We start from the raw sequence: 18842 nt of genomic DNA, 5'->3' as shown, positions 1-18842 counted from the left end.
GATTTGGAAAAAGTGGACACCCTGCTTTTTAAAACAGAGCAACTCTGTCCGATCAGAAACAGGCAAAATTTTGGCCTCAGCTTCCCACCCCTCTTCCCTTTGCTCAGAGACCCGGCACCTGTACCATCAGGCAACTAGGCAGCCGTTCCTTCTCTGCAGTGGCTGTACACTATGTGTTCCCATCCTTATCCCAAGGACTGACTCTAGCAAGCTGGCATTTAAAAGGACAGCAAGGAATTTAGGTCTCAGGGACCAAAATGGCAGTACTTGAGGATGGCATTAGTTTGGACCCAAAAGAAAGGGCTGGAGGCAGGAGCAAACCCAGTGAAAGCAATGTATTCTGAGGTGCAGAGGTGCTCAGATACATCAGGCAGTCTGGAAAGGAGAAAATCCTTGCTAGGCCATTAGATCAGTGCGAGATGAGTGCAACTGGCGTAGGAGCTGTGTACCTCAACCAATGATATCATCAGCCTGGAAGACGATATTTATCCCCCAGTATTCCATAGGTATGTCTAATTCACTCATCTACCTAATCATTCATTCATTCATTCATTCACTCAACAAATACCTATTATGGGGACAGGGTAGTTGTGGCAAAAAAGTGAAAGATTTTACCTGAAAAAGCAGGTTCTTCTTTCCACATGTTTCACTGCAAGCATCATATGTGCATTTGCTTTCTCATTCATTGTCCCACAAATGCCTGTGGAGTAGGTTTTATTTTTTAGAAGAGACCAAGTTGAGGTTCAGTGAGAGTATGTGACTTGCCCAAGGTCACATGGCTAGTGTCAGACTCCTGTGTCTGATTTCTTATCCACCACAGATTTTGAATGATGCCTTTTGTTATTCAGAAAGGATATCAGGCCCTTCTTTCTTTGTTCATGTCACTAGAAGCTTGCATCTATCAGAGGGTTATTATCAGTTAGAGAGTGGGCTCTCTCAGATCTCAAACTCTTCACGAGTAAGTTAAGAGTCCTTTCTGTCCCAGGTGCTAACACAATGTCTGTCATATGAGCCATCAGTTTGAGTGAATGAATATATTAGGAGTAACTATACTTCTTCTGCCTTTAACACAGGGTTTTGAAGAACCAATGAGATTTACACAGATGAATATTTGTGTCAACTAAATGCTGTGTGGTGTCGGGGTATCAACACCAGTCACTCTCAGGTTTAACATGTTAGCTCACATGAGTTTATGATTGCTTTCCTTCAGAACAGAATGGCTAACACACAAGAGGCCAAAAGTTAGAGCTGAGGTTGGTGCAGGGGGGAGAAGGAATAAAGGGAAGAATGTGGCTCATGTGACTGGGCTCCCGCCTACCATATAGGAGGTCCAGGGATCCATTCCTGGGGTCTCTTGCTGAAGGCAAGCTCATTCGTGTGGCGAGCTGGCGTGAGCGGAATGCCGGCCCAAGTAGGAGAGCAGGCCCACATGGAGAGCTGATGCCAGAAAAAGAGACACAGAGGAGAGACAGTAAAAGATGCAGCAGAACAGGGAGCTGAGGTGGTACAAGAGATTGAGCAACCCTCTCCCATTCTGGACGGTCCCAGGATTGGTTCCAGGTGCTGCCTAAAGAGAAGACAAGCAGACGCAGAAGAACACACACTCAATGGACATGAAAACAGATAGTGAATGCAAACACAATGGGGGAGGGGAGAAATAAATACATAAATCTTACAAAAAGAAAAGAAGAAGGAGTAAAGTCTGGGGTTCTCACACTGGACTCCTGATGTACACCAGCTTGCCCACTCAAGGGTTTGGCAATAAAATAGAATAATGATATTTTTGCTGTTCTCAAGGAAAACTAAGTGAATAGGTGAACTATCTCGATTCTAAGCTTCATTCCTACATAAATGGTTCTTGCTGCCTACCAGAAGATAACATCAAATGTACCTAGGCCAAACAAACTTGTTTTTCTTAAAAAAAAAAAAACCTTTCTTTTTTTTTTTTTACAAAAGTGGCTGATGTTTACTGTGAAAAATGCAAACAATGTAAAAGATGTGACCCACAGATCATACCTCACTCCCAGACTCACTGCTCAGGAACCATGGTTTACAATTTGGTGTGTCCTCTTCCTTTTCCTTTGCCCTTCCCTTAGAGAGGGGCACGACTGGGAGCTGGGGAGGAGGGAGCCAAGGGAGTGGCTGGTGTGCTTAGAAAATTGGCTCTGCACAGGGCAAATAAATCAATATATTGAGGATAATGGGGGTCAGGATTCTCACTGTTGGAGAAGGAAATTAAAAATAAGGAAAGGGGGAAGCTAGAGAGAAATCTGAGGTGTTGAGTTGGAACTGGAAATATTAATGTGCAGTCATGGTTTTAAAAATAAACACATGCATAAGATGTGCACACACATAGATGTAGATATAGGTGTATACGTGTAAGCACACAAGCATTCCGTAGGCTGAATCTGCCCAATGTTTCCTCATGTTGAGACTTAGTCAGGCCTTCTTGGCAGGGATCCCATAGACACGGAGCTGGGCTTTTCTCCATGCATCTCATCAGGAGTTGCATGATGTTACCTGTGCCCCCACTGCTGATGCTAACCTTGATCACCTGGTAAAAGGGGCGCCTGCCAGGTGGTTTCACCCTAAACTGACTAGTTTTTCTTTTGTCATTGAGAACTATTTCATGAGGAGCAACTCCTTGGTGTCCATGGTTGACTCCCTGATGGTGGCCAAATTGGTGGCATCTATTGTGAGAGAGCACTTTCCCTTCTCCAATTCGTATCAGCATGGGCCCATGTATTTCTGGAATCAGCATAGCCCAGACACAGTGAGAATTCTTCTTCCTCTTCCTTCCTCCCTCCCTGTTGGAACATCATTTCTGCAACTTAAATAGTCCAGAAAAAGAATAATGAAAATGGGACTATTCATAGAAAAGGGTGATGGAGCAAATGTGATTAAATAGTAGAGAGAAGTGGAGGCAAGAGCTCTTTATTATTATTCTTTCACCTTTTCTACAACATTTATGTGAAAATGGATTTCTAAAAACTTGCATTGCAGTTAATTTGTGTCTATGCTTACGTGCACACGTATGTGAATTTATGCATATGTACAGCTGTCTTTTTGAATACACATGTAGGAATAGAGCTGGAATCGTCTACTATGGACGTGCTTCCCTCCCGCCCCCGCCCCCCGCCGGGGGATGGCAGGTGCAGTCAATTTCAGGAACCAGTGCTGTTCGTCAAGGCTCCTGGTAATCACCTGTGGAGCTAGTTAAAAGCCGATCCCTGCCTTTAACCCTGGCGGCCCAATTCTCCCTGAGCGCGGCCTCTCCTCTGCCCAGCAGGGCAGGGGCTGCGGGGGGCGGGCGGGCCCGGCCTCGCGCTCAGCCATGGACGCTGCGCCTGAGCCGTCAGGGCCCAGCCCGGCGCCGCCGCCTTCCTGGACGCCCCGGAGGCCGAGGTGCTGCAGGACGTGCTGCGGGAGCAGTTCGGGCCGTTGCCCAGCTGGCTGCCACCTGCCGGCTCAGGCGTCTGCCCTCGGCGACTACTCGGCGACCCAGGACGTGCAGTTGGCGCTGGAGCAGCGGCGCGGGGCCAAGGCCAAGGAGCGCGGGCGTCCAGGGCCGTCGCTGCTCCGCCGCCTCCGACCCCTTCCCGCGGGCGGGCTGGCCCTGCCCTCTCAGCCTCCCCGGGCGGCCTCGCTCCCCTCGGCTTTGGACCTCCTGAGGTCCCCCTCGTGCGCCTGGTTGGCGGGGGAGTGACGGTGGCTTTGGTGCCCCTACCATAGCCGGCTGCTTTTTGCCCACCGCGCGGGTGGCCTCCTCACCGCCTGGCCTTGGGCGGGAACCGGGTCCCGGAGGGGGACAGCGGAGGCTCGCGACAACTGCAAAAATGTCTCCACCGACAGGTGCTTTTAAAGAGCTGATTAGTGCACGTACTTTGAGCCTCATTTTCCGACTGTCTGGGCAGGTCCAGTGCTCAGGTCCTAAAGGACGCCCCCTTCCACCTTTTCCTCCACATTTCCGTCTCAAAGCAAATCCTGGCTGGTGTCCAGGGGGAGCCAGTTCCTCTAGGGCTGTGCCCTCCAGGGGCAAGGTCATCAGAGTTCCAGAACTTTAGAGCTGGACAGAGGGGGACGAGGTGTCACACTCCAGAGAAATGAGGTGCTGGTAGCCCAGGGCCTCCGGCCTGTCTGACAAAAAAATGAGGCACCTCACGCTCCATTTCAAGTGTCATCAACTACAGATTCTTTGGCCTCTATAACATTAGCTGAGCTAGAATATTGGAAGGGTTGGTGGCACAGTGCCTGAGTAGACAAGTGTGTGTCCATTTTAGTCATCATACCATTTACTGATGACTTTTAAGTGTGTGATGCTTGGTGAGGTGTTTTTACGTGTCCATTACATTGTACACCACAAAAAGCTACAGGGTTGGTATTCTCCACTTTTCAGATAAACAACCTGAGGCTGAGTGATTAAATACCCTACAGGCTTTATAAGGTAGTGAGTGGGGGAGGGGGTTTTCTGTCTGGGTATAGTTGACTTGGAGTTTTTAACAAAGACTTCCTAGTGCTTCTCTACTACAGTGCAGTGGGTACCCTCTCCAGTGGGTGGGGGACGGTCAAGGGACTTGTAGATGTACCCCCTGGCTCAGCCACAGTGCTGAGTTTTGCTGCTCCTTTTGCCCTGAAAGTCTCTGCCAGTGGAACTACTGCTCTTCAGAATATGCCTGCTTAGATTCCCCAGCCAGATAAAAGGGCTGTAGACATGAGCTTCACAAGCCCTTTCCATGGGTTGGGGAGGTATATGTACAAATTAGCTTCTCTGTGTCACTGTACCTTTTTGTTTTCTAGATAAAAATCTCAATCGTGGTTTTGCCAAACTGAAGGCACTTGTGCCATTCCTTCCGCAAAGCAGGAAGCCTAGCAAAGTTGATGTCCTTAAAGGGGCAACTGAATACATCCAAATTCTCAGTGATGTGTTGGAAGGAGCCAAAGATGCTGAGGTAAAGCCTTAAGAATTCAAAATGTCACTAGCTATCATCTAATGAGCCTTTTCTGTGTGCCTGGTACTTGATGTATACTTCCAGTTGGTGTCTGACAATTCTGTTGGCTAGTTCCAATCCCTGTTTTATAGAAGGAGCAACTAAAATTAAGCCCACAGAGCTAAGAAATATCAAGGCTGTGATTTGAATCCAGGTTTACATGAGCCTTGGTCACATTCCTAACCATCTATATACTTAGTTCTTGTCACTGTCCAGGGCACCTGGATCCTAACTGCTAAATATTTAACTGAATCTTGGCATGTAGAGAGCCTGCTTTGCAAAATGAAACCCCGGGTATCACCGCCGTTATCAGGGTGGCATCCTCAGAAGTGTCCAATAAGGCATTGGAAGGCTGGGTCTCGTTTTATGGGCTTATTCCACAGAAGGTGTGAAAATGGATCAATAAAAGGAAGAAGAGAGACCTTAGAAGTGAGCCCCAGGGAACACCTGTTGGCTAGAGGAAGGAGGAGCCATCAGAAAGAAGGTAGAGGAGCCAAGGTGGGGTCAAAAGATCAAGGGGGAGAGAGTTTTGGCCACCATGGGAAGCTGTGAGAAGCTACAGGGGTGCTGAGGAAGCGACCAGATTCAGCATTTGTTAGTAGAGGAGTGGGCTGGGAGTCAACCGGTAGGGAGAGGGTTGAGGGAATATAATTGGTAAAGATTTGGAATCAAACAGAGAGCAGTGGCAGAGTTCAAGTTCCAGTCAACCTGCAAGTCTGTTAGAAGAGGGATCAAAAGAATGGAAGCAAGAGAAAAGCCATTAGATCAAGTGAAGGTCATATGTTTGTATTTAAAGACAGATGAGGAGAGGGAGAAAAGAGAAGAGAAATATTTTGTCAAGTTAGGGCAGAAACAGCCAGGTGTACAATGTATTGCTGAATTGGTTCTTTCCTTCTGCTTGTCCCCCAGTACTGGTCAGGTGGTGCTGGGAGGACACATCCTGCAATGGGGATGGATTGTCTATTGGCCAAAGCGAATGGTTGGGTTGTGGTGTGGTCACAGTGTTTAGACTTGTGCAGGTGGCTGCCTTAGGTTTTCCTTGTGTTTTGTGCAACAGAAATGATTTTTTTTCTGCTTAAAGGCAGAGCAGTTAAGACTTTCCTATGCCGTAATATTTAGTTGCCCAGTACAGATCTTAAGGTCATAGAATAACAAAATTAGTTGACTGGGTAATACTTTTTTCTCCATACCTTCAACATTGCCCTTACTGCTTAAATGAAACTTGGTCAGTTAAACCTCTGGAATATATTGATTTAAATAGCCAAACTCTGCCATATTATACTGTTTGATACCAAATATAGTTTCTAGAAACAAGACCCAGATGATCTGAACTATAGCAAAAATAGTTCTGCACCCCATAAATCCATGATTAGAGAATCATCCAGAAGCATCACCCTGCCTGCCAGCTGTACAGGGGCTCTGGGCAGAGGGTGGCAGTGGTGACTCAGCATACACTTGTCACCAGAGCATGCTGTCTACAGCTGGAGTTATCTCCCCTATCAGGAGACTGGTAAAGTCTTCCTTCTTAAAGTCATCTAGGTGTCAATGTCTATAACTTGAATTTGAAGTGTGGCTATTTCCATGCTAAAACATTACAACAATTTTGTGAAAACTTACCATGCTATTCACACCTCGTACTCGTGTGATCCATTTAAAATAGATGAAACCATACTTAAATAATTGTTCTACTTGCTCTAGTCCATGATTTAACTTGGGGTTCACTGTGTTCCTTGGATTTTAAAAAATTCTTATTCTAGTAACATGCATACAACCTAAAATGTCTTCTTTTAAAAAATTTTTATTCTTTAATTTTTAAGTTTCCTATTAATTACATTCAAGTATGTAGTTATGTCCACAATGTTGTGCTCTAATCACTACAATCACCACCATCCATTACCAAAACTTTTCGTGATCCCAAGGAGAAAATGAGTACATCTTGAGCAATAACTCCTAGTATTACCTACCCCCACCCCATCCCCTGGTAAACGATAGTCTAGATTGACTGAGTTTTATTCTAATTATTTCATATCCATGAGATCATACATATTCTTTTGTGTCTGGCTTATTCACTCAAAATGATGTCTTCAGAGGCCATCTGTGTTGTGGCATGTATCACTGCGGTCACCCCTTGGGCTGAAGTGTGGTTTGCTGGCCTGGCAGGGGAGCGGCCGCGGTAGGCCTAATTCCGCTGCCCCCATAATAGGGTGGTTGGTCGGGCCCACCGCCACCCCTGAAGGAAGCTCGGCATGGGCGCAGAGTGCCCTCGGGTCTCCCCTTCTCGGCAGCCATGCTTCCGCGGCCGCCCCTCCTCCCAGATGGTGCCACCCGATGCCTTGTGGGGCGGCACCCTTCTTCTTCCTTCTCCCTGGGCAGGCGCAGGGCGGAAAAGTCCGGTCTGCCCTTTTCCCTCCCCACGACAGCAGCAACAGCCAGGCGTGGGCGGGAAACTCCAGTCTGCCCTCCACCCCAGCAACAGCAGCCACCAATCCCTAAACCCTGCCCCTTCCCCCAGCAACAGCGACAGCCAATCCCTAACCACCACCCCTCCCCCGTCCAGTACCGCCCACTGACCTTTCGCCGGCAACCAATCAGAACAGGGCGTGGCTTTGACCAATCAGCCTTCCCCAGCCCCTATAAAACTGTTGCCTCTCCCTCAATAAAGTGGACTTGCATGTTTACCTTGTCTCCGCGGTAGTTCTTCTGCCGTGCGCCCTCCAGTCCTGAGAGCCCCCGACAAGGGCCTGGCCTCCCTTGTCCCCAGTTCGTCACCTGCTTCTCCGGGCGACCCCTTCGTCGCCTGCTTCTCTGGTGGACCCCTTCTTCGCTGGCTTCGCTGGGCGACCCCGTCAGCCGAACCGCGCAACCCCTTGTAAGACCGATCCCTCGTCTGCTGCTGGACCGACCCCTCGTCCCAAGTGGGACCGACCCCTCGTCCGCAGCCAGACCCCACCTCTACCGACCGAGCAAGCCGTCGCATATCACAATTTCCTTTTTATGGATGAATAATCCATTGTTTATATACCACACTTTTTTTCATTTGTGGATGGATACATGGGTTGCCTCCATCTTTGGGCAAGTGTAAATAAGGCCACTATGAACACGGGTATGAAAATATCTGAGTCCCTGCTTTCATTTCTTTTGGTTATGTAACTAGAAGTGAGATTGCTGGGTCATATGGTAGCTCTGTAATTTGAGGGACTGCCAGTTGCCTTCCATAGTGGCTGCACTGTTTTACATTCCCACCAGCAATGAATTAATTTGTTTCTATTTCCACTCAATAAATATCGTATAGATTTCCTTTTTTCTAATAGTAGCTATTCTAATGCATATGAAATGGTATATCATTATGCTTTTGATTTGCATTTTCCTAATGGCTGATGTTAAATATCATGTGCTTTTTATTTTTAGGTTTTTTTTTCTTTTTTTTTTAAGATTTATTTCTTTCTCTTCCCTTCCCCCCCACCCCCGACCCCGGTTGTCTGTTCTCTGTGTCTGTTTGCTGTGTCTTCATTGTCCGCTTCTGTTGTTGTCAGCGGCACAGGAATCTGTGTTTCTTTTTGTTGTGTCATCTTGTTGTGTCAGCTCTCCGTGTGTGTGGCACCATTCCTGGGCAGGCTGTGCTTTCTTTCGCACTGGGAGGCTCTCCTTACAGGACGCAGTCCTTGCACGTGGGTCTCCCCTTCGCAGGGGACACCCCTGAGTGGCAGGGCACTCCTTGTGCGTGTCAGCACTGTGCATGGGCCAGCTGCACACGGGTCAGGGAGGCCCAGGGTTTGAACTGCGAACCACTGGGCCAATTCCGCCACCCCTCATGTGCTTTTTGATCACTTGTATATTTTCTTGTAGAAATGTCTATTCAAGTATTTTGCCAATTTTAAAAACTGTCTTTTTTGAGTTGTAGGATTTCTTTATATATTCTAGATATTAAATACTTGTTGAATATGTGGCTTCTAAATATTTTATCCCCTTGATTAGTTTATATTTTTACTTTCATGATAAAGTCCTTTGTACAAAAACTAATTTTGATGAAATGCCATTTATCTTTTTTTCACTTGTGCTTTGGGTGTAAAGTCTAAGAAACCTTCGTCTAACACAAAGTCCTGAAGGTGCTTCCTTATGTTTCCTTCTAGGGGTTCTATAGTTCTGGCTCTTATATTAGGTCTATGGTCCATTTTGAGTTTTTTTTATATATGCTATGAGGTATCGGGGTGAACTTTCATTCTCTTACACATGGACATCCTGGTTTCCCAGAATCGTTTGTTGAAGAGGTACTTCTTTCCTCATTGACAGGACTGACAACCTTGTCAAATTTGTTGATCATAGATGTGAGGGTTAATTTCTGAACTGGATTAGATTCCACAGTGTTTGTTCTTGTAAGTACCATGCTGCTTTGATGACTGTAGCTTTGTAATAAGTTTTAAAATTGGGAACTGTGAGTCCTCCAACTTGGTGGTTCTTCAAGATGGTTTTGTCTATTCAGGGGACTTTGCCCTTGTATATAAATTTGGCGATTGGCTTTTCCATGTCTACAAAGAAGTCTGTTGAAATTGCCTGGGGTTGCCTTGAATCTGTAAATTTCTTTGTGTAAAATTGACATATTAATGACATTTAGTCTTCAAATGCATGAACACAGAATGCCCTTCCATTGGCCATCTTGGATTTTTTAGCAATGTCTTATAGTTTTCTGTAGACGTCCTTTACATCCTTGGTTAGATGTTTTTTTCCCTTTCCCATAGATATTTGATTCTTGTGGCTGCTATTGAATGATTGTTCATTACTAGTGTATATAATCACTACTGCCTTTTGCATATTGATCTTGCACCCTACTACTTTGATGAATTCATTTATTATTAGTTCCAGTAGCTCTATGGTTCTTCCCTCCCGTGTTCCCTCCATTTTTTCTTTTTATATAAGATAAAGCAATCTACAAATCAGGAAAGTTAATTTTTCCTTCTCAACTTAGATGGCTTTTCTTTCTAAGGCCTAATTGCGCTAGCTAAAATTTCCAGTACAATGTTGAATTAACAGGGGGGAAAGTGGACATCCTTGTCTTGTTCCTGATCTTAGAGGGGAGAAAGCTTTCAGTCTTTCACCATTAATTATATTAGCTGTGTGTTTTTCATAGATGCCTCCTTTCATGTCGAAGTTTCCTTCTGTTCTTAATTTTGAGTGTGCTTATGAAGGAGGAGTGCTGGATTATACCAAATGCCTTTTCTGCATCAATTAAGATGATGACTTAGCTTTTCCCCCTTCATTCTGTTAATGTGGTATATTCAATTAATTTTCTTACATTGACCCACCCTTGTATCCCTGATAGGAATCCCACTTGGTCATTGTGTATGATTGTTTTAACATGCTGTTGGATTCAGCTTGCTAGTATTTTGAGGATTTCTGCATCAGTATTAATAAGGGATATTGGTCTATAGTTTTCTCTTGCAGTATCTTTATATGGCTTTGGTATGAGGATGATACTGGCTTCCTATGTGTTAGGGAGTGTTCCTTCCTCTTCAGTATTTTTTTGGGGGTGGGGTGGGGAAGAGTTTGAGCAGGATTGGTGTTCATTGTTCTGGAACACTGGTAAAATTCCCCTGAAGCCACCTGCTCCTATGCGGTCACCCCTCGGGCTGAAGTGTGGTTTGCTGGCATGGCGAGGGGCGGCGGCCGCGGTAGGCCTATTCCAAACCACTGCCCCCATAATAGGGTGGTTGGTCGGGCCCACCGCCACCCCTGAAGGAAGCTCGGCATGGGCGCAGAGTGCCCTCGGGTCTCCCCTTCTCGGCAGCCATGCTTCCGCGGCCGCCCCTCCTCCCAGATAGCGCCACACGATGCCTTCTTTCTCCCTGCACAGGCGCAGGGCGGAAAAATCCAGTCTGCCCTTTTCCCTCCCCCCAACAGCAGCAACAGCCAGGCGTGGGCGGGAAACTCAAGTCTGCCCTCTACCCCAGCAACAGCAGCCACCAATCCCTAAACCCTGCCCCTTCCCCCAGCAACAGCAACAGCCAATCCCTAACCACCACCCCTCCCCCATCCAGTACCGCCCACTGACCTTTCTCCGGCAACCAATCAGAACAGGGCGTGGCTTCAACCAATCAGCCTTCCCCAGCCCCTATAAAACTGTTGCCTCTCCCTCAATAAAGTGGACTTGCGTGTTTACCTTGTCTCCGCAGTAGTTCTTCTGCCGTGCGCCCTCCAGTCCTGAGAGCCCCCGACAAGGGCCTGGCCTCCCTTGTCCCCAGTTCGTCACCTGCTTCTCCGGGCGACCCCCTCGTCGCCGGCTTCGCCGGGCGACCCCGTCAGCTGAACCGCGCAACCCCTGTGAGACCGACCCCTCGTCTGCTGCCGGACCGACCCCTCGTCCCAAGTGGGACCGACCCCTCGTCCCAAGCGGGACCGACCCCTCGTCCCAAGCGGGACCGACCCCTCGTCCCAAGCTGGACTGACCCCTCGTCCGCAGCCAGACCCCACCTCTACCGACCGAGCAAGCGTCGCACTCCTAGGCTCTTCTTTGGGAGATGCTTACTGATCTGATTTCTTTACTAGTTATTGGTTCACTGCTATCTATTTCTTCTTGAGTCAGTGTAGGTAGTTTGTGTTTCTAGGACTTTGCTCATTTCATCTAGGTTTTCCTATTCATTCCCATGGGCTAGTGGTATTCTTTTTTCATTTCAGATTTTCTTCCTCTCTCTCCCTCTTTCCACCCCTTTCTGCCCCCTTACCCTCCCCCTTCTAGATAAATGATTTTTTTTTGTTTTTTTTTTTTTCAGAGAACCAACTTCTGGATGATTTCTATTTAATTCTCATTTACTCCACTCTAATGTCTATTTCCTTCCTTCTGCTTGTTTTGAGATTAGTTGTTTTTCTAGATCTCGAGTTTTGAGGTAAGGTCTCTGATTTAAGATCTTTCTTCATATTTAAGCATTTAGAGCTACACATTTCCCTCAGCCCTGACTTTGCATCCCTTAAGTTTTTTTTTTTTAAGATTTATTTTTTATTTATTTCTCTCCCCTTGCCCCCTCCCCGCCATTGTCTGTTCTCTGTGTCTATCGCCTGTGTGTTCTTCTTTGTCCACCTCTGTTGTTGTCAGCAGCACAGGAATCTGTGTTTCTTTTTGTTGAGTCATCTTGTTGTGTCAGCTCTCCATGTGTGTGACACCATTCCTGGGCAGGCTGTACTTTCTTCCACGCTGGGCGGCTCTTCTTTCGGGGTGCACTCCTTGCGCATGGGGCTCCCCTACGTGGGGACACCCCTGCGTGGCGCGGCACTCCTTGCGCGCATCAGCACTGCGCATGGGCCAGCTCCACACGGGTCAAGGAGGCCCACGGTTTGAACCGCGGACCTCCCATGTGGTAGACGGACGCCCTAACCACTGGGCCAAGTCCGTTTCCCGACTTTAAGTTTTGATTGTGTTTTTGTTTTAAGAGGTAGTGGGTATTGAACCTGGGGCCTCCCATGTGAGAAGCAAGTGGTCAACCACTTGAACCACGTACATTTCCCTCCCTCCCCCCTTTTTTATATTATTGCTTGCATGGCATATTTTTTTCCTCTGTCACTTTACTTTCAACCTACTTATGCCTTTTGAATTTAAGGTGAGTCTTTTGTAGACAGCATATAATTAGGTAATACTTTATCCACTTCTGCCAATCTCTGCCTTTTGACTGGGGAGTTTAATCTACTTACATTTAAAGTAACTGCTGATAATGCAGTACTTTCTTTTGCCATTTTCCTATTTTGAATTTGCAAGTTATATGTGTATATATATATATTTGACCCTCAATTCTTTTAATGCCTACTCTCATATTTGGCTTTTGGTACTACGCCATTTTGAAAAACATTTCTTTGAAGATATTTTTATGTGTTTACTTGGTGATTACCTGTGGAGCTGAAATTTAACATCTTAACCCTAACAGTCATTTAATTTGGTACCTACTTCAATATCATCCACATATACCGTTTCTGTATCTATCTTCTAGATCTCTGTCCTTTTTTTTCTTTAAAAATGTATTTATTTATTTATTTCTGTCCCCTTCCCCCTCACCCCCCCAACCTAGCTGTCTGTTCTCTGTGTCTATTTGCAGCGTCATCTTCTTTGTCCCCTTCTGTTGTCAGTGGCACAGGAATCTGTGTTTTTGTTGACTCATCTTGTTGTATCAGCTCTCCGTGTGGGTTTTGCCATTCTGAGGCAGGCTGCATTTTCTGTCCTAATGGGCATCTCTTCTTATTGGGCGCATGCCTTGCACCTCCGGCTCCCCTATGCAGGGGACACCCCTGCGTGGCAGAGCACTCCCTGCGTGCATTAGCACTGCTCATGGGCTAGCTCCACATGGGTCAAGTAGGCCCGGGGTTTGAACCGTGGTCCTCGCATGTGGTAGGCGGGTGCCCTAACTACTGTGCCAAATCTGTTTCTCACTTTGTCTTTATTAATTTGCATTTTAGCTGCTGCGGTAAGAGTTAGGGTTGCATACCATAAAACACGACAGCACTGGAGTAACTACCCCTATGGTTACCTCTACCAGGAGTCTCTGTTTCTCTATGTGTTTGAACCACTGAATACTGTCCTTCCCTTTTACTCTAAATAGCTCCCTTTAGCATCGCCTGTAGGGCAGGTCTAGTGGGGGTGAAATCCCTCAGCTTTTGTTTATCTGGAAATGTCTTATTTTCTCCCTCATTTTTGAAAGGAAGTCACACTGGATTTAAAATTCTTGGTTGGCATTTGTCATCTTGCTGCAAGCTAAGTATTTCAACATACTGCCTCCTTGCCTCCACAGTTTCTTGTGAGCTGTGCACTTAATCTAATTGGGACTCCATTGCACATAACATTGCTTTCCTCAGGCAGCTTCAGAATATTTTCCTTGTCCTTTGCTTTCCCCAGTTTGATCAGCATGTGACAGGGTGTATTTCTTCAACTTTATCCTGCTTGGTGTTCTCTGAGCTTGTTGGATGTTCATAGTAACGTCTCTTGCTGAGTCTAGGAAGTTGTTGTTTCCTTGAACATTCCTTGTCCCCTCTTCTTCTGGGACCCCCAGAATGCAAATATTGGTATGCCTGATGGTATCCCAAAGGTCTCTTGGACTATTTTTGCTTTTTTGCATTCTTCTCCACCTGACTCTCTTGTCTTGTGTTTAGGTTCAGTGATTCATTCTTCAGCCAGGTCTGATCTGCTGTTGAAAGCCTCCTGGGAATCTTTCATATTCATTATTGTGGTCTTCAGCAGTTCTGTTTGGTTCCTTTTGAAAACGTCTGGCTCTTTGAGATTCCCACATTCATTTTTTTTTTTAAATCCCCAAAAGCCTTTTATTCCTCCCCCTGCCCCCCAACTTCATCTCCTTGAGCAATTTGAAGATCACTTCAAGTCTGTCTAGTACATCCACAGTCAGGTCATCTTCACTGTCCTCTGGATTTGTATCTCTTTTCTTTGAATGGACCATTGTTTCCAGTTTCTTTGATTTCTCATAGCGTACTATACATAATCATATATCACTGTTAGCGCACACTTATTCCTTGACCTGTTTCTTGAGTTTGTATCCAGCTCATGATAGAACAGGTTTTCTTGTGTGTCAGGAGCTAAGAAAACCAAATAAACCTTAGCAGAAACCCTTTCAGCAGTTTGCAAACTGGATATGCATTGTCTGGACTCTCTGCAGGGGTGAGCCTTCTTATCAGGGAGATCAGCCTGTGGTGAATGCAAAGTGCAGGGGCCTCCCTGTCTCTTCTGGCCTGTGTCTTGTGCTGGGCTTGTGCTTGCTAGTGGTGTTAGGAGTTCCCTGTTTATGGAGTTTGAAAGCTCCCTGTCCTCTACTTCTCAGGCCACAGACATTCTCCCTCTCCCTGGTGTTCCCCTGCAGGGGGTAAAGCAGGCCAGCCTTGGCAGCCTTTGCCCCAGCCACTGGCCTCCATTGTTTCTCTCACTGCCTTTGTAGTCTCCAGTTGCTTTTCCCTGGGGGGCAGATTCTGGGAAGAGGCAGGGGGTACACCAGAGAGGAATTTCCTAAGTTGGTCTTTCCCAGTTGGAGCAAGGCATGGGCCCCACAAAGGGAGCACTGGCTTACTCCAAACTGCCCTGAGACGGCTGCCAGGCTGGGTGCCTAGAGCTGCTTCTATGGCTCCCCAAAGCTGTGCTTTCTTGACTTGGCATTTGCCTACCAAATGCATCCCATCCATTGTCCTCCTGCAGCTCTGAAGAAGTATGTCATCTTTTAAGTCTCTTCTACTGCTTCTGTCCAGCGTGGGTTAGAACAATTGGCAGCTCTCAGCACTAGGTGCCTAGCGGATTGAAGTAGCTTATCCAAAGGAGCAATCAGACCATTCTCTTCTTCCCACCCCCTGGATCTTGGAACTAGCTTTTGTCCCCTTCTAGCATCAGCAAATTATGCCAAGGGCTGGACCCCACTGCTGCCTGCCACGAGATTGGGGGTTGGGTGGTTGTAACAGCTATGCGGCATGTGTGATTCACTGGCATTTATTGCCATGTACCAGAATTTTCTCCCCATTGTTCCCTGAATGCTGTACGGTATTCTACTGGACTCCAGAGTTGTGAAATAGTTGATTCAGACAGTTACTGTCTAATAGTTTCCGGAGCTTCCTGCTTTGCCGTCTTCACACATTTCTCTGGCTGGCCTTTATTTGACTACAGGTTCCTGGCTGTAGTGAGAGTTCTGTCCAGCTTATCCAAAGTGGGTGACTATGTAAGGTTTTCACAATCCTGGTCAGTTACCCTAACTGGAGACCCGGTGCCAGCTGATATGACACATTGGACTGAATGCTGGTGTGCAGAAGGGCCTAAGATTTGGGAGACAGTTTGCAGAGTAGATTATCTGGGAAGTAGAATCCTGGTGCTGGCAAGGATGGGCATTTATTGTGGGAGGCTGGGGGTAAAAACAGGTAGTACAAAATCAATGTTCCTGGAAGGCAAAGTCCTTAAAGTATATAAGAATTTGCTGATGGCAGGGATGGAGATTGACTTGTGTGGCCAGAGCAGGTTCACTTGGGGACTGAATTAGCAAGGATGTATGCTGACAGAGGGACTAGACCTGTGTGTAGCCACAGCATGTGGTTTTGCTAGAGACGGGGATTAAAAAAGTCCAGGAGAGGCTCATGTAGAACTGGTGGAGTTTCAGGATGGAGGCTTTTGCCATGTAGGGGTTGGGTATTCCTGTGTGTTAAAGGTGTTTGTTGACTCACTTTATTTATTCTTTGTCACCCATGGCTATGACATGGGTATTTCTTGTCATTCAAGAGTGTGAATTTTGTTCAGAATTGTCTGTGATGTTGTTGAGGCTGTGTTTATGGAAAAGGGCCACTTGGGACGTGGATGTGGCCCAAGCGACTGAGCTCCCACCTACCACATGGGAGGTCTGTAGTTCACTGTAGAAGACCAGGAATTGGTGTGATGGATAGGCGGGGCAGGCTGACACAACAAGATGATGCAAAAAAGAGATACAAGAAGAAAAAAACATACTAAGAGACAAAACAAAATCTTAGAGCAGAGGTTCCCAGGGCCTCCTAAAGAAAATGAGCAAGATAACAAGATGACGTGACTGGCAGGCACAGCAAGCTGATGCAATGAGATGATGCAACAAGATACACAAGAAGAAAAAGCATTAAGACAGACAAAGCAGGGAACGGAGGTGGCTCAAGCGAGTAGGCGCTGCCTTCCCATACCGGAGGTCCCAGGTCCAGTTCCTGTGTGCCTCCTAAAGACACAGCACACAGCAAGTGCAAGCAGTGTGGGGGTGGGGAGAAATAAATCTTAAAAAAAATAAATAAATAAAGCCATTCAGTTTTGGAGTGAGATGCCATGAGAGCTGGGGGGCACATATGGATGAAGACCATGTGTGGGGCCTGGATATGGCAGAGTCAAAGATTCAAGTGTTGGCATGTCACAGGAGCTTCCTTGGAAAGCTGCTGAGAGAAGGTTGCTCTGGGGGTGCTGGAGTCCCACTAACCCCCTCCTCAGGTTGTGATCATCGATGCATAAAACTGATCACTGGGGAAACTTCCTTGAACAGTTTAAGCTCTGAAATGAGATGGCCTAGATAGTTGGGATAAACTTATTAGCACCCTGGAAACACCCCAAAGCCTCCTTGTCTCTCATTTTCCCCAGGTAGGAGCTACTTGTGACAGGAGAATTTCCCCACTGAAGCTGCCCTAGGCTTTTGCTTGGGGAGCGGCTCATCTGCTCCAGCATTCCCTCAAGGCAGGGCTTCTTAACATGGGGCCCGAAGGCCCTGAGCCACAACAGACTTCAGCTCCTACAATCTGATTTATTGGACTCACCACACTCAGCTAAGATGGAGTTGAAGAAGGACAACCACCACACCATGGAGTCTAGAGGGCCTACAACTGAAAGCAAGAGGATTGCATCCAGTATCCATGTGGAATCTGAGCCTCCTCTTGACATAGAGGTGCAATGAACACAACCAATCCAAGGTCCACAGAGAAAAGGTGGCATTGGAGTGGGAAAAGCGGACATGGTGGCTGATGGGTATGTGGAATGGCAGGAAGAGATGAGAGGTAGAGGCACCTTTGGGACTTAGAGTTGCCCTGGATGGTGCTTCAGGGGCAATCACCAGACATTGTAAATCCTCCTACGACCCACTGGATGGAATGTGGGAGAGTATGGGCCATGATGTAGACCATTGACCATGGGGTGCAGAGATGCCCAGAGATGTACTTGCCAGGTGCAATGGATGAGTCATAATGATGGGAGTGAAGGTTGCTGCGGGGGGAGTGATGGGGTGGGGGTGGTAGGGTTGAATGGGACCTCATATTTTTAAAGTAATAATTTTTACAAAATCAATTAAAAAAAAACAAAAACACAAGGGGCCCAAGAACTTGAAACTCAGACATTCGTGTGGGGATATGATAGTGTGGGTGTGATATATTTATTAAATAGTATACAGAATAGTGTGGACTTCGTTTGGGGTCTGTGGTTTTCACCTGACTGGCAAAGGGGTCCATGGAACAGGAAAAGTTAAGAATCTCTGATCATGGGAGGCTCACAGGGCATATTCTGAGGAGTTTGGCTAGAAGAGTATTCCAAACTGAACTTTGTTTGGATGGAGATGTTCTCTGGCTTGTCAGAGTCCCCACCCACCCCTTATTGTATCTCACTAGCCCATTCTACTTGTTCAGATGTCTAACTTGGTAGCCCTGGACTAAGGACGTTAGGGCTCAGAGGGAAGGCTATTCCAGTGGTTCACTGGGCTCTGAGACTTGACTGTTTCTCAATCCTTGGGGGTGGTTTAAGGGCAGGTGCTGGGGTGGTATGTGCTCTGGAAGTTGTCTGGCAGTTTGAAAAGGTGAGGGATCCAGAGCAGGTAAATGGAATGGAAGTAACCTTGGAGTGATGCCCCTTCCAGTGGTGGATTCTCCAGGCTGGGGCCACTGAGCAAGTGATGAAACCAGACACCCAAGGGAGACTCTTAAGGCTGAATCTGACTGAGATAAGAAAATGTCAGAGGCTTCTATCTCTTGAACCTAAGAGGGAGATTCCCTTTGTTGGAACTCATTTTTCTATGGGGAAAAATTGAAATAATTGTGGAATCTCTTTATGGTATGAATTCTGGCACAACATCTGGACAAGAACTCTCACTGGTGTTTGCTGCCCAAGCTTGTCAGTGAGCTGAGCACAATTTGATAGAGCCAAAAATTCTATTTCTGACGTCCTGGGCCTGGTGGTTAAGTTGACTGAAGTTAGTCCTCATCCGTCCTAGTGGACTTCTAGAGGAAATGTTTCTAGGAGACGCTAGGAGAGGCTTTATAAAAGGCATGTCTCATTTGGTATAGCTGTGGTGTCCAGAACAGATCAGGGACAAAAGGGCTCCAAGGACCATGTTAATGGCAGATCTTTTAATG

General features: G+C 46.7%; 1 pseudogene; it reads left to right on the top strand.

Annotated features, from left to right (window-relative positions):
- The window catches only part of LOC131273746 (factor in the germline alpha-like), a 37118-nt pseudogene extending 19982 nt beyond the window's left edge, over positions 1-17136 (top strand).
- Positions 17137-18842: the final 1706 nt, after the last annotated feature.

The sequence above is a fragment of the Dasypus novemcinctus genome, chromosome 17 (assembly GCF_030445035.2).
Source record: "Dasypus novemcinctus isolate mDasNov1 chromosome 17, mDasNov1.1.hap2, whole genome shotgun sequence".
In the NCBI taxonomy this organism is placed as follows: Eukaryota; Metazoa; Chordata; class Mammalia; order Cingulata; family Dasypodidae; genus Dasypus; species Dasypus novemcinctus.
Note: the sequence above shows the minus strand (reverse complement) of the source record. Positions and strands in the feature narration are given on the sequence as shown.